The 13,663-nt window shown below is 52.0% G+C and overlaps 1 protein-coding gene across 9 annotated transcripts in view; it reads right to left on the reverse strand.

Moving 5' to 3' along the window:
- The window catches only part of sm (heterogeneous nuclear ribonucleoprotein L), a 168,375-nt gene that overhangs the window by 62,044 nt on the left and 92,668 nt on the right, over positions 1-13,663 (reverse strand). The gene's annotated exons all lie outside the window — the stretch shown is intronic.

Below are 13,663 nucleotides of genomic sequence, written 5' to 3' on the forward strand. Positions count from 1 at the left end.
TCACACGCGACAGTGATAAATGCTACTAAGGGAAAGTGAGCTCATTCGAAGCCGGCGAATGGCACGGCGAGCTGCTTTTGGCGTCGGTGAATCAGACTATCAGTTTCTCTTGTTTTTTTTTTTCCTTTTTAGTTTGTCCCACGCTCCTAAGAATATCGGCTCCTTTCGCTACTCCGATTTCACCACCGACGTGCGCTTGGAAGTTTGCGATCAACGTCTTCACCCTCCTCCACGCGAACGTATGTGTCGGAGAGCATCGCACACGTATCTTTACATAAAAGCTTGCACAAATGCAGCACCGTGGAACGCTGTATAGAGTTCTACTCTACGAATGGTCCGTAGGTTGCCGAGGGGAAATACAGTGACAATTTTACGGCGCGCTCAGATGTGCGTAAATTTATACACCAGACCTTTTATGCGCAGAACACGGAATGTTCTTCTATCTCAATCGACGTGTACAAAGTTAAAGGCACAGCTCGACACTGACTGAAACCAGAAGCGGGCGTGCAAGGGCCCTCCAAAACCGTAGCAAGTTTTCAATCTACGCTGACGATGCGCACGGCTGATGAAAATGTGAGAGATGCATGCCGCTTCAAATCAATACATCGAACTGTCTGCATAATAGTGAGACGCGGGAAAAAGAACACTACAGCACGAAGACCTTGTTTGTATTCAATGATTCGAAACAATGAAACGGCACTTCTGTATCTTTCTTTTTTCTCCTTGAATCTTTCAAGAACCAACAGAGGATTTTCTTGAACTACAGTCCTTCCCGCAACACTGGGCACAAAGCAAGAAACGCGTTTGCGCAATTCGCCGCAGATGAATTACTACGCACCGCCCAGAAGGATCTTCGCCGACTAGCGGATGTGACGCCGAGTTGAATCGTTCTCGCACGCTGGAGCTATTGAGTTTTTGAAGAGAGGCGCAAAACGAATGACAAACAGCGCGCAGAACCGCAAGCGCCGAGAGGAACTGGCACGCAAGGAAATGAATTATGACCAACTGGGGACGCCCCAAACTCCCGGGGAGAGAAGTACAAACTCGCCTACGAAGAAACCGGTAAAAATATACGCACATCGGCTATATACGCCGGCTAGTCGGCTACCGGCAGTCGTATCCATAAATAGGCATGTAAAAAAGTACCCTTTGGAATGACACGCGTAAAAAATATGGACGAGTTGCAGCCGGAGAACGAACAGCACTGCCACATACATAACGCCGCTCTCCATCCATTCCTCTCGCAATTCGAAAATGGAAGTATCCTCCTTGCTTTTGCGCATTTTCTCGTTATCTAGAGTAGCAAAAGGAGAGGCCCCCGATCATGCACTTCTCGGATGCACACTACACCTCCGGCACTACCACCCACCCCCTCCCTCCTCCCACAAAAACACGAACAAAGCACGAAGCGCGCTGCGAAACACGTTTAGGCGATCGCGTGGGAGGGGCGGCGAATCGATCGCAGAAGGCGATACGAATCGCTTCTACACAGTGGCAGCACACTATATAGCACTGTATATGCGGCAGTTCTTGCAACGCGCGCGAGGACAGCTGCGTTTTAGAGTCTCTGCGTCCACAGGACCCGCCCGCTGTGGGCAGCAGATAGGAAACGCACCGCACATGGTCGGCAGGACCTCCGCACCGCGAACAGGACCCGCCGCGCCATTCGCGCAGCCAGGATAGACGGGTACACGCCCCACGGTTTGAAAACGATCGAACGACACTAATTACAAAATAATTAGGCGATGGGGCGCGTCTGCGCTCGAAATGTACGCTTGGACGCCACCTATGTACGACGTAGAGAAGGTAGGGTTCTTTTTTTTTTTCCTGGTTTTGGAAACAAAACTCGAAGTGAACGTCTTCAGCGACCGAGGTCAATGCAATGGTTCCGTAAAATGTAATCGCGTAGGGAAATATGAAAGAAAAAGAAAGAATCGAACGAATGCACACTTAAAACCCTCGCAGAAACTTGTATGCTTTTCTTCGATTACAAGATTTTTCAGACGTTACGAAATTCGTTGCTCCTCGTATCCGGTAGCCCTGGTTCGGGCCCGTTTTTTCCCGGTCTTCCAATTTCGTTCGGCGCACCGAAACACCCGGCAATAGCCGAGCGCACGGGTAACACCCGTATCGAAAACTCTGATAACAGCGTCGCGTACCCGTGAAACCGCGCGGTCTAAGGTCACTGAGACTCGCCGCGCCGCTGATCTGGGGGCAACGGAGACGGCGCGCGGGCAGCCAGCACGCACGACGTGCGGCGAGTCACAACGGAGCGGGAAACGCGGGAACGGCTACGCCGCCGAGGCCTCGCCGCTGCAACGAGATACCCGGCGATAACGCGCGATTGCGTTACGGGAAACGCTGCGACGTGCACGCATTGGGGCTTCGCCGTTGTGGCGCACCTCATCACAGTCGGAACAGCGGTAGCCTAGCCGCCAGCGATGATGGGAGCTCGTCGGCAACGATCGAATTTAATCTGCACGCTGCGCACGTGCGACTAGAAGGGGAGAGCGAAATAAATAAATAAAAAACACCAAAAAGGACACACACACAAACGCTGCTACTAACAACATACGGGAGACATGTATTACATTGCGAGAAAGGAAACAACGAAGGTTACGGCAAGAAAGAGAACGGGCTTCCGACGAAGAAACACCTGCAGCGAACGTGACTGCACGGTTTGCGCGGAATTCGAAACAAAGAGGGGTTCTCCCGTGCCGAGGTAATCGAATTAGCCCTTGCGATAGGGTGGGGGCCGAGGCTGCTGCAGTTCCCCTTTTTGAGAACTCTTTGTAAGCGAAACAAAGAAGAAGGAACGGAAGTGGGGGAATATTGGACAGTTTCGCAAATATGCAAATCCGGTGCGGCGATAATAGGCCGCGCGCGGAACGGACTCAATCAAAAGCACGCAAAAAACAGAGGCGGGTATTGGGGGAGGGGGGTCGGAAATTTAATCAAAGGAGCGGTTCTTTTCCTTCCAAGGCGTGTTTCACACGGAAAGGAATTGCGCTCTCATATACTCGCAGCCCAGCGGGGCGAGGATTCTAGAGTGTGCTTAAGCATATTCCCGGGCTTTCCCCCTCCCCCCCCCCGGAGCTGATTTATGCCGACCCGACGTACTTTCCGTCCGCCAGTCTCGAGGAGTGTGCTCGTAACAGTGCCCGTTCCTCCGACTGGCGAAGTGATTAAAATTGCAGGCCTGGACTAAAAACGTGGAACGCTCTGCTGAACTGCAGCGCATAACGACTTAAGGCTACAAGGGAGCGCGATTTTGCGCGTTTATTAAAACCCCTTTCAGACAATCTCTCGACCTTTTCTATTTTTGCCTTCGTTGAATAATGGCCGTATCATTTCCTCTATAAACAACATTACCATCGCGCTGAGCGTCGTCTACTGCGTCCTTCGCGCGTAAGCCAAATCCGGTTAGCGCGAAAAGGGGGATGAAAAGAGTTACCGACTTGCTTTTAGACAGTGCGTTTTAAATCCCTTGAAGTCCCGCATTACAATGGACAACGAAGAAACGTGTAAGAGCAAAATAATTTCACTCTAACGTGCTGCAAACTGCGTTGAGAACAGTGCTGTAAGACGATGTTTCATGCGCTTTCTAGCGAGTCCTCGTAGTTACAGCGCAATTATATCGGTAGTTAAGTCAGCCACGTGCCATTTATTTACTTTTTTTTTTGTTGGAGAACCGAAAAGCTGGCAGAAAGAACACTCCTTTATTATTGGCCGCACGTATTACCGGAAGGAAAGAGAAATCTTGCCATTCCTGACGGAGCACGTGGCACGCCATGCGACCTATCAAACGTGGCACTGCTTTCGTAAGGTGGCCGTGTGCATAACATTCCGGCCTTACGTAAGTGAGTGGTTTCAATTTGACCGGCGGCTTGATGTCCGCGCTATTTTTTTTTTTTTCCATTGACACTGCTGGACTAACCAATTCGTGCATACAGATTGGGTACACCGTGATTGCAGAGGACGTGACGCTACCCAAATACATTTAAAGTTGTACGTGGTACCGCGGACTTGGTAGGTTCGTTTACATGAACTAGGCGAGGTAAGAAGAAGGATAACTTTATTGATGAATAATACGCTCAATGGGTGGAGGAGCCACTAGACAAGGGCCGCCCGCACTGGCCTCCGCACGTCATCTCGCTTGTCCGATGATGGTCCTTTAGACCTGTTGTTGTGAAGTACACGGCCTCCCACTGGTTGCGCTCGGCTCGAGTTAGAAGCCGAGCCGACCCCAGGCCTACCCGACCGCGTTCCCGGACGTCTAACGTAGAAGATTATACAATTCAATAACCACCTCCTCCCCCTTCCAGCGCCCCCCTCCCCCCGCCCTCACCCCCGAGGGTTTGACTAAACTCGACTCGACACCCGCTTGGCCCGACACGCTAGCGCTCGCACAAAGCAGAACGCCGGATTTCGACCCGGGAAGCAGAGCCGACAAGACCCGACGTCATCGGTTTTACGTTGAAACGAAGCTATGTTGAAACGAAGCCCCGGTTCCGGCCTCTCGGCCCGGCGTTAAACTACAAAGGCAACTCGTATCCTACAACGCAGAAAACCAGCTTTGGAAGACGGGATAAGACGAAGGAGCGATGTGCGCTGGTAAACGAATGCGCAGTGATGTGTGCCCTCGTTTTATTGGCGCCGCAACTTTGCACCCGCGCTATCGCCTGCCATAAAGTTCGGACGTGCATTAGCACCCGCCGAGGGAGTAGCACGACAAAAAAAAAACATGACGCTCTGACAATCCGCTTATCGCCACTTCAACACCGGAAGCGCAGCGGATGCTGTAAAACGATATTCCAAGACGACCCGCGCGATGTCGTGCAAGTGTCCCCGCACTGGGAATGCGGCAACACACAGTGCACTTGACGAGCAACAAGAGGGACCGACTGGTCTTGCAGAGCGAGGGCACAGCTTGAATACGCTCCGTAGTGCGATTCCACCAGAGCATTTCAATGGGCACCGAGGCTTGGCAGAGACGGACCGCTCTTTGGCGATGCACAAAAATGCGGACGCGACGTAAGAAACTTCCGTCTGCGGGGCAGTCTTCCCGTCGGCATCGTCCTCGCGAAACTGATTTTGTCGGACGCATTTCCGACAGGAGCTGCCGATTTTCTTAACTGAGATTTTGGTACAGCAGGCCCCTTCTGTATGGCCTAACCCCACCCTCATGCTCCAGATCTAAAAGGAAACCGTTAAAAAAGAGGGGAAAAAATGTGCAGAAAACATCGACGATAATTTGTCGATGTAGGCGAAATCCCAAACTATACCATTACACTATGCCCGAACGAACGAATAACGCGCGACAGCAACTCAGCGTCTCAGCGCACTGTTTGGTTCGTGGTCGCTTGTAGCGGCGCCCTCGTTACGATCCGCTCTACTAGACTGGGCACTACAGCTCTACTTCCCTTAATAATCTCCGAGCGCTAGACAACTAGAAATTAGCGATCATCTGGCACCTGGCGAAGGCTTATTTCCCACGAGCCTTTACTTCGCAATTATCATGACATGGGCTTCAAAACTGTTACGTTACGTGTCCTCCTAAGTCTTTTTCCTCCTCTTATGTCGGGAAGCGACCGTTTGGGAACGCGTTCCCGAACGATTCTGCAGGGACGCTGGGACGCGAAACAAACCGAAAGCAACGGTGCGAAGTGCACCCGTTGCAGTAATAACTAAAAGGGGTAGAAGAACGCGAGGCGTGACCAAAGCGGAGGAAGGGACGCAACGCGAGCTACCTGCTTGCCGGTAATACGAGCGCACCCCGTCGGTCGCCCGTACCGTTGCCATTCCTGCGCTCCTCATCGTGAAGGGGCCTCGGTTAATGACAGCCCCTATCCGCCCCGCTCCCCCCTCCCCCCCCCCCCAAAAAAAAAGAAAAAAAAGGGGAGGTGGAGAGGCAGCTAATCGATTCCGCGCAGCCTCTTCCGCCCGCCTGGGCAGCCAGATTGGCTCGCGGCGCAGAGGAACGGTACAGGCGACGCGAAGCATCGACGCGACGGCAACAAAATAGAACGCCTCGGGGACGGAAACGGGCTGACATATCGCGACAGTGAGCACAGTATGCGCGCTCGACGGTTACGCGCCGTCGGCGATGACTTCAGAGCGAAGGTGCTCCGATTTCCCCGGAAGATATATATCGGGCGACGAGCACAATGGCCAGTTTTATTCCCGCTGCACCACGTTCGCGAAAGTGCTCTACCTAAAAGACTAGATACAGGTACTGTTTCAATCGTACGCATCAAGAAAAAAAATTTAGAAAGACGCGAATTTGAAGAGCCATCTCAATCGAATAGTGCTGATTTGGCGCAGAGAGGATTCTCAAATTTCGCTCTTCAAATGGCAGTGCCGGTACCTTAGTATAACTCCGTAACGTTCGTATGACGGCAGTTTGGATGTCAGCCATTTATATTCAGAACAAGTTCCCAAAGCCGACTCGGTTTAGTCTTTCGTTTCATCATCAAAATTCAATGTATAACTTCTTTATCGTCGATACACTCCCGAGGAAATACAGCGGGCACTTCAAACACCAGCTGTCTACTTTGGCGTCCATGCCAAGACCAATGCACAGCGCACACGATGCCCAATAAGCTCAGTCATTGCCCTACGCATACGCCTGCCTCGTACGCCCTTCAGTTGTCGCGATAGTGAAACCACCCTAGTAAATGTACAGAGATACTTTCATGCAGACCGCCAACATGTTCAAAGGAATGACCATGGTTAAGCTTTTCCTGCGGCAATGCCAACTGTGACAGGCCGTTATCAAGGCGCGGCTTAGCCACTGTTACAACGACAACACAACACGAGTGCACACATGCGCACAAATTACCGCCGAATTTAACTGAGGTTTTGTCTGTCCGTGAACGAATAACCGGTTTGCCAATGATGTTTTAGCGCTAAGCGGCCGTGTTTGTGGCGCTTTCCTGCGGCGCTGTGTTTGACCATCGAGGATGCGAGCTTGTAGTGATCAACAACATTCTAGAGACGTGCAGACGCGCCCGCGAATTAACAGGTAACACGCAGTCCCCGTTTACGTTTTCTTTGATGAGAACGAGCACGTGACAAAGCAGTTTCTCGCGTGTTGTGGGTGGAGAAGTAGCCACAAGATGTCGCCACCAGCCCTGCTATTGCCGTCAGCGACAACGATGACAGTGTAAACGTAAACGGTAGCATGCTTACAGACCAACAAACACTCTCGAATGCCAGCCACGACCCAGACACGCAAAGCGTCATCTCCCACTGCGGGTTCGGGAGGGAGCAGCGTTCGCCCATAGACGTCGCCTTTGTTGAGACGCGGACGAGGCCGCATTTGTCACCCGCAGATGCGACAGTTCGCAACTAATGCAATGCCGAAGAACGGCGAGGAAAAATAGAATTAACGAAAAAATGGGACGTACGCTCTCGGTTTAATGGCGACAGCGACGACGAAGAAGGGGGCTCGAAGGCGGGACCTGAAGGAACAAATAAGCGAGAGAGTGAAAAAAAAAAAAAAACGATCAGCCGCGAAAACGACAGCGTCCTGCGATCGGGAAGGAGAGGTCGCAGGACGAAACAAGGGAAAACACGATATGCCGTGAGCAGCACGAAAGCGAAGACGAATGGACGTCGCCATCAATTTGCCCCAGTAGCAGCAGCAGCCGGGGCGGAAGACGGCTTGGAGAAGATCGGAGCGCTTCAGAAAGAACAGTATATGGGCTTCACTGAAAAGAAAGAAAGAAAGAAAGAAAGAAAGAAAGAAAGAAAGAAAGAAAGAAAGAAAGGATCTTTCTGCCAACACAAATCATTCAGCCGAGCGCAGGCTGGCCCAGTGCAAGTATCCCGGAGATTTTCCACGCAGTCGCAAGAAGCAGGATCGCCCCACGGTACGAGACTTTGAAAGAGTTATGTAAAACAAAAACAGGGGAAAAGCACGTAAAAAAGCGGGGGCGGGAGGGAGAGGATGGGTGTAAGGGTTACGCTACTCGCTCTTCGAGACCAGACTGGTGGTCCGGAAGAGGGAGATCGCTGGGGAGGCGTCAGGCGGAGCCATTCGCAGACTCCACTGCGCGTTCGGGTTCACCGATCCGAAAGCAGCGCTGGAGCCACAACGAACTCGCGAAAGACGGGTGGGGTGGGGGTGAATACACGACGACTGCGTCAGCTCGAACTAACCCAACTTACAGAGCTGGATTCGGCAGTCCCGAAACAATGCTGCTCTTTTCGCCCAGCGTAATCCCTCGGGAAATGAGTTTCCGGTTGACTCGCTCAAAGATGCCCCAAGGGTGACGTAAAAACGGCAATGGTGGCGGGGGAGGGCCACGAAGGGTTACATAGGGTGCGAAAGACAAGCTCCCCATAGGGTACACTCTGAAAAGTACGCTTTCGGTGCAGATTAAGTTCGCTGACATTTCCTTTTCGTTCTTTTACGTACGTAAGATGTTGCCTCGAATAAATGTCGTTTGGTTAGGCATTTCGAAAGCCGCGAATTGCCTTACTAGCTAGCAAAGCCGATGAGAAAGAGCGAGTGTGCCAACCGAGCACTGTTGTCATAAGACGTAGTCAGAAGACCCATGCCGTTTTGGCATCGTTCCACAAACAACCAGTTTTCGAAGAGCGAACCTCCTTTCCAGACGTTTATTTCTATGCGACCACGCTCGACGAAGCTCGACCATGCACGGCGACGACACAGAACTCGCTGGACAGTACAGCGATTGAGTATTATGTACACGAGATCCTCGACGACTGCACGTAACAAATAGCCTCCGAGAACCCTAGAAAACTATACGACCATGGCTTCCGACACGTCGCATGGTTCCAAGCCCGCGAAAAGGCAGCCAACATGCACGAGGGGCGGGAAAACTCGGGGACGAACTGAGGGAAAGGCAAAAAAAAAAATCGCTGCAGGAGCAGGCTTCTGGACCGTAGCAAGCCCCGGCGGGGCCCCATTTATCACAGCTGCTGCGCCGTAGCCGAGGAAGGGGTCAGCGGGCGCGACCCGCTGCGTGCTCGCAGCGCGGGCTCGGCCTGCCGCCGAAACGGGCACGATGGCGCGCCACGGCGTCTCCCCGCCGGCTGTCAAATTTATCACGCCGATAAAGGCGCCCATCCGGAAGGCACCTGCACTGTTTACAACGTGTCCGGGTCGGGACAGGACGTAAAACACGAGGAACGCGCGCGGAGTGCGAACGCACAAAAGCAAAGTTCGAGCGAGAGGCGCGGCAAGGCAGGCGAGGGCTCTAATCGCACCGCTGGCTAAAGTTGTAAGCGATGGGAGTTTGCTAGCGTTAAACTAAATAAACAACGCCCATAATCCCATTACAAAACTTAATCCTGAATTATAACGTGCCTCGCTCTGGAACTGGAGGCGTCTCGTTCACGCTCAGTGGCACGCCAGTGCTTCGCGGCACCCTTGGCTTACCTTGCCCAACCACAGTGTTTATTTAGCACGTATCCTGCTTAGTTGGCGTCACTTTACAAACAGGACGTATTTGGCACATGCCAAATCTTTTGACAATGCGACCCTTTATCGTGGTGTCACAAACTCGCGTGCACAGAGGAAAGGCGAGTAACAGACGGAAGACACCAGTGCCAAATGTGGACGTCGCCTAACTGGCCACCATCCGACAGAGGCGGCTGGCCACGAGTTGGAGGAAGAGCACGCGGTGTCGTCACGGTCTTTGTCGCAACAAAACGCACGCAAAGAACGTGGACAAGACACAGCGGTAAACAAGACGGGAGAAAAATGAGCATCCGTGAACGCCGCCTTGCGTTAACGCGACTTAGGCAACTAGCGATGCAAGCCAATTTAAATAGTCGGGAGAGCCGATGACGAATAAAGTAGGAAAATGAATGGCTACCACTCCGCCAAACCTCGAGACCAAATAACCAACAATGGGCGTTCGATAGCGCTTTGGTTAGGAAGAAAGAGAAACGTCATTCTTAACAATAAAATAAACGTAGACGAAGCCAAATTGGAAGAACGAAGGCGGCGCATTACGCTGCTACGTTATCTGTTATTCATAGCAGTTCACAAGAGCCTCATTTACGGTCCCCAACCCAAGCGGAGAAGGCCTTTCGCGACGCGCAGTTTACAGCCACCCTAAGCTGATAACCCATGGGAACGAAAACGAAAGCCCATTAAATAATAAAAAAAGCGGGATAGGGGGGCTTAGGGGTAACAGTTCAGCGCGAAAGTAAAAAAGAAAATTCTATGCACGATTCCGCGAACTAAAATTATTTAGATAGCACGCAGAAATGAGAAGGAAAACCCAAATGTGTTTTTCCATTTAACGGCACTGCGATAGATAACGGCACAGCGGAGCTCAGCAACGCGAGCGACCGTAAAGGAACGCTGCATTATGCATCGAAACCAGCGGAGAATGCAAAGTAACGACGCGAAGGCAAACAAGCGGACGGGCTGTGCTCGAGCCAACCGTTGCCGGCGCCACAAAAACACTTAGTGCGCACGAGAGCACAGGTGCATACACAACTGCGAATCCTCGCCCCCCCATCCCACTACTCCCCCCATGGAGGCGCAGCCCCTGTAAAGCGTGCACCTCCACAAGCACACCAGGCATGCGGAAAAGCAAACACACCAGGAGTAGCAACTGCGCCAGGCTGCCACGGTAATACGCACTCGCGCGAGAACGGTGCAGCGTTGAAAGGGGCTTAAGGTAGGCGTCACCTGGTTAGAAACACGAGTCGCAAAAATGTGACAGCTCCAGAAGGTCCCGACATGGGTCGGCGGACCCGCGGCAGCCAATCATGTAGGTTAACGCGCAGGCGCCTACAATACAATATTTAGCTTTTCGCGATTGAGCACAATCGTCGTCCGACTGGACAGTTGACGGCTACTGTAGTTTCCTACACGACGCACACTTTTAGCGAGCGGAAACGCGCGAGAACCCCAGCTCGCAAAATAGCGTACTACCCTTTCTGAGGTTACCCAGGGGAGGAGGGGCCTAGGTCGCTCGAGCGCTAGGCTACCGAAAACGACCGCCTTGCGCGTACCACCACTGCACACACAGGTAGAGTGCAGGTAACGCTGCGGACTTGCGGGTTTTGCTTGTGTATACACAGCATACTTGGGCGAAGAAAAAAAGAAAGGGCGTTTTTTTCTTTTAGTTTACTGCCGCGCAGCGCTCCCGAAACTGTACATTCCGGCAAGCGAGCCGGCGGAACGAGAAAACGTAGGGCAACTTTACGGTGCCCTAACCGGAGCCAGCAGTGCTTTGGTTCTTTACGGGCGTCGGTCGGTCGGCCGGCGGCTGGGTGTGCCTGGACTATTGCGGGCCCATTCACTCTAGCGCGGAAGAAGTGAACGGGAGGGGGGGATGCTTTGGAAGAATGGGGAGAAACAACCCGGTCGTACATAACCAGCGGAAAGATCTCGCGATTAGGAGCACAAGTTACTCGCGCCAGGCACGAACCTCCCTCGCAAGACGACCGCCGTGAGCACGAATGACTACGAACGAACGAAAAAAAAAAAAAAACCAGAAAAGCCACTGAAGACTCGCCCTCGACATAAAAGTACAAAGAGACCGCACCGAGATAAATTCAGTGACATTTGCATTTCGCGGCGAAATTGCGGGAGAAGCAAAATAAGGCAAGCAAGCGTGGAAGAAGAAAGAAAAAAGAAAGCCAGGAAGGAAGAGGGAAGGAGTTGGGAGCCCGCTTCCTTTAGTGAATTTGAAGAGCACTCTAACCTAAGAGAAGAAAGAGAGACGTTCTAGAGGCAACAACCGTAATGACGACAAATGCTGCGACATTGCTTCCGCGACCACTTTTTTGCATAAACGCGAAAAGGACCAGAAGGCGAGTATGGCCCAGTTTTCATTTAAGACGTCGTAGTCATCACCCGACAGGGGCGAACTTGAGAAGCACGAACTCTTTGTCATTTAAAGAACGTGGGGCTCAAGTGTCTTTAAAAAGAAAAAAAAAATGGAGAGATGGCACACGGCTCCAATCAAAATTGTAAGGACTGGTCGGCGATTGCCTGAAACGAAGGGTTTATCTTTAGATGGTGAAATAAAGTGTGCATATCAAATAAGTAACGGTGACAGTGATAAATGACACTAGTAAAATAAATGACGCTAATTAACTCCTGGCCGCGATTCCTTCCAACGAGACCGAATGCTGAAAGGTGCTGATACAAACGCGTAGGTGCTGATACAAACGCGAGCACTGACGATCTTGCAAGATCGCGCTAAATTTACGGTAAAGGTTTCACGCTCGAGGCGTTACGACTAACACGGGTATCCTCATACTAATGCTACATATAGTGACCAGGACCACATCACTTAAATGTATTCGCGACGAAGCAAAATGACAGCACCCCGAACCGTCAAAGCCACGCGTGATACAACAGAGAGGTAACGCGTTTCAAAAGAGCGCCGCTTACACGCCGGTTGTGAACACCAGTGCGTTCCGAGTAGCGAATCTTTCCGAAACGATTCTCAACGCGAGAGGGGACGAAGACGCGGTCAAGCGGACGGAAGCTGAACCGACGTCAAAGAGAAGCGTTCAAATTCGCTTGATGTCACGACGGCGGTACGTGAACTGTTGCAGACGGGGCGCTTGAGAATGACACGAAAAAGATCACGCTCGCGCGCTTAAGCTGAAAGGCGTAGAAAGGAACACCAGAGGAGAGAAGCTTAACGTGCAACACACACACACACACACACACACACACACACACACACACACACACACACACACACACACAAAAAAGCGCATCAGCCGGATTACACAATAGCCCTCAGCACAACGTAGACAACAGCTGTCTTTCCCACACCCCCCTTCCTTGTTCTTTTCCTTTCTTGCAGGAGAGTGTGTCGTGTCTCCATAGGAACATAGGACGCGCACCGTTCGTCACCGCGGGGGCGTTCAAGAATTACTCGAGTAAACTTCTGCCGCAGCCATGAGTGGAAAATGGGAGAGGGAGAGAGTGATCGATACCCAGGGCGAAACATGGGTCCGCGGAAGGCGGGCCACCACGCTTGAGCACTTCGCTCGTTATCGGGAAGGGGTTCGACCCGGAGGGAGCCTTGCCGAGAGAACAGCGGGTCTCGCTCGCTCGGCTTCGACTCCACGTGGGCGATCGCGAAATAATCACAGAAAAAAGAAATAAAGAAGGAAAATTGCACTGCTCCCCGCGCTCGCGCGGTTAGGGGGCGCTGTCGCGCGAAAAAAGAAACGAACAAAAGGAAACACAGGAAAGCGCCGCGAGCAACTTTTAGGAATCGTCGAAATGCTCCTCCCACACTGCAGTTTCAAAGGCGAGGGATTTCATAACGCCGGCCATTAGGTGCCGCGTTCCAGCGCCCAAACTTGCAGGCAGTTCTCTTATGATCATCATGGCTATGCTCTTCTTCCCATTAGAGCAGGGTGAACACGGCCCCATTCGAAATCCCAGCTTATGAGCAGTGGTGCGAGGCTTGCTTTTTAGTACGCAAATGCGGCTCAAATCTTTTGCGACTGTAGGATAACGCGAGAAACCTTTCATACAACTGTGGAGTTTGGATAGATTTTCCTCCCTGCGATACGTAAAATCGCTAATAGAAAACGTAAACTCGCGGGATTGGATGGAGACAGCGGAACTAAGTGTCCGCAGCTCGCTCACCAAGCTAACCGCGCCGGGGGCTGTTCCGCTGGCTTACCCCGCCGTTAGATA

The sequence above is a fragment of the Dermacentor albipictus genome, chromosome 7, assembly GCF_038994185.2.
Source record: "Dermacentor albipictus isolate Rhodes 1998 colony chromosome 7, USDA_Dalb.pri_finalv2, whole genome shotgun sequence".
In the NCBI taxonomy this organism is placed as follows: domain Eukaryota; kingdom Metazoa; phylum Arthropoda; class Arachnida; order Ixodida; family Ixodidae; genus Dermacentor; species Dermacentor albipictus.